This window comes from Coturnix japonica, chromosome 3 (genome assembly GCF_054131305.1).
Source record: "Coturnix japonica strain WE chromosome 3, WE-NBRP24, whole genome shotgun sequence".
NCBI lineage: Eukaryota > Metazoa > Chordata > Aves > Galliformes > Phasianidae > Coturnix > Coturnix japonica.
The window spans coordinates 46,452,400-46,455,421 of record NC_140665.1 but is presented as its reverse complement, the minus strand read 5'-3'; positions in this window follow the sequence as shown (position 1 = coordinate 46,455,421).

Below are 3,022 nucleotides of genomic sequence, written 5' to 3'. Positions count from 1 at the left end.
TGCTGTGGATATGTCTGCATGTTACTGCTGCAGGTAAATTGTCCAGGGTGGCAGAAGTGGAAGGGGAGGAGTTAGTCCTTTCCTAGTGTTTTTGATACTTCATGCCTCAGCCATTTCATTTCACATTGGATTCACTCTTACTGCTGAATATAAACTCTGTTATCTCTTCTAATTGTTCTTTCAGCCTTGTTCCAGCTCTTCCTCCCTCCTCTATCAAGAAGGCACACACATGACAACTCTCAACCTTGCTTTCCTCCAGCACTTTTGTTCAGCTCCTCTCTTATTTTACTGTCAGTCCATTTTTGTTTCCTGCTCTCATTCCATCTCTTCTTTCCAACTTTTTTCCTTGTTTGTTCTGTTCCTCTCCCTTGGCTGGCTACCCACCTCATCACTCTACTCATCATTTTTTTTCTCTCCTAGCCTCAGACTTCCATTTGTCTTCCTACCCATTTCCCAGCCTTTCCTGCTGTAATATTTCTACTCCCCCAGTGTCTCAAACAGAGCATCACAAGAACAGCCTTCACCCTTGATGAGCTCCTATATAATTAAAACCTGCAAGTCTTCAACTTACTCTATTTGCAGTATGTCTTTCAGAAGCAAGGAAGAGGGCTTTTATTCTTTTTTTAAAAAATGAGATCTCCTGTTCCCTCACTCTCCTTTGCCTTATCATCCATCAAAGCAATCAGCCCTTTATAAAACAAGCCATAAGGGGAGCCTGTTGGCAGGGAATCTGCACTGACTGGGAAGCTGCCAAAGCCTGAAAAAGTGCTGAAAAACATCATGGGAGAGAGAGGAGGAAGCTGTGCCCAGCCTTTCAGAAATGGGTTAGTATTACAAAAGGGAAAAAGGCACAGAGACATTTCAGGAGTTTGTGTCTCTAATGCAAAGCCTTCACAATTTAGGAAGAGAGTGATTTGGAAATGATTGCTTTTCTCAGCAGTTCCCAGTCCAGAGTTAACACTGTTAACTCTCCCCTTCTTCCAGCTTCATGCTCACCCAGCAGCTGCTGCTCAAAACCCAGCGTGTGACAGAGCATCAACCAAATTCTCTCCACTTGAAAAAAACACCCTTCTGCCAATAAGCATTTGGAAAGACAGTGTGAAGGGTCCTCTGGGAAAGCAAATTATAATATTTATCTCAATCAAGTCCTTTTATACAATATTTTGCTTTGGCATCCATCTGAAGGTCCACATGCTGACATCCAGGGAGAAAATGAGTAAATCAAGTTTAAGAGGTAGTATTTGTATGCAAGCATTACAAATCATTCAAAGCCACTTAGTTACATTTGCTTCCTCCACACAAGCATGCATCTGTTCCCATGACTACTTTTCCCGTTCATGCCTCTCCTTTCTTTTCCGCAGTTCTCTGTGTCCATTCACAATATCTTGGCTTCAGTTAGCTATGAACAATTTGGCATCCACCACCCAGCACCTGGCAGACTGCTCTTCAGCAGTGATGGAAGTTTGCAGTACTATAACCCTAGAGATAACTGGTGAAATATTGCTGCAGTTACTAACGAAAAAGATGTAACTTGGAAATACAACCTGAAAGCACAACAGCATTTAAATGTACCCCTTCTCATTTTCCTTTCCCTTAATGAGCATGAAAAAAGAGGTTTGGGTGAATCTTTTACACTTACATCACCTTCTTTTGGTGTTACTTTCTTCTTCCATTTTGAATTTGAAGGACAGAGGCCAAAATTCAACATTTCACAGCTATCAGAACTTCCCATGATCACAGAGCCTGTGGCTTCAGAAAACATGAAGGGCTGTAGAAGTTGAACACTGAGTAGATATCCACCAGGCATTTGGTGAATCCCAAACTTAGATGTTTCCTACAACTAGCTGTGTTCTTTATGGTGTATATATTATGGCATATGGTATGGTATAGTTGTGTATTACTGAGTATCCTGTATTTCCATCTATCTCTTAGTTGTTCTCAGGTTAACCTGAATCTACTGAAAATAGCTGTGCTTCACACTTGCCATTTTCTTCAGGCAAATGCTGTTCACCAAATAAGATATAACTTACTTTAAATGTCTCAATGGCAAGTCCCTAGCCACTTAAGTCAGGAATAACTGTTTCTACCTTTTCATAAAACATGTCAGAACTTTTTTTAGAGATCTTTTAACATGTTTCTTAACAAATAACTCATGACAACACCTAACAACTTTTTCCTTCTACAAACACTAACATTCACACTGATTGGATTGGTATTTAGGCTGTTTTTTCCTTCCAATTAAGTTTGTATTTAAAAGAGATCTTTTCCACTTATTTAATAACAGTGACTCATACAACCTTTTAAATCTGATTTATTTTTTTTAATTTTGTATTTTCATGTGACTTTGCTGCTGTTATTTTTGACATTCAAACAAGTCTGTTTGTTTTGGTGAAGAAACTACAAATCTTCCAGAACTCAAATTTTAGGAAGAATTAACGTTATCCAGGTATTCATAAATAATTCATAACATAGCCTCATCTTTAGCACCATACTAAAGTCAGCCTATTAATTTGCAAATCTGTATTTGCATAATTCATTTTATTCTAATTGCAGAAATTCTCAAATAAAGCTGAGAAACACTGCAGCACTAGGAGTTGTTAGAAGTTAGGAACAAGTACTTTTACCTAGAACTAAAGCTCAATTTCCTGTCTGATACCTTTGAACTCTTGGATAAATGCAACTTGACATCTTAGCCCATTTTTTGTGGTAACACAGCTGGTGCAATCACATTTCATACATATGTCCTAGGGGGTTCGTAAACCCACAGACCAAACTAAACTAATTCTTGCAAAAGAGCAAAATACCCTTAAGCAGACTCAGTAAATTTCAGCTACTTCAAGTTGCTTGAAAATAAATAGCCACACAGAAAAGAGAGGCATCGTCTGTGCCTTAGCCAAACACACATCTCATTAGAAATCAGGGAAGCCATATGGAAGGGAACTAAAAAATGCCCTACTTAGAAGAAAACCTCAATCAGCTATCTTATCAATTTCAGATACTACTGTATAGGTAAGAAAGGAAC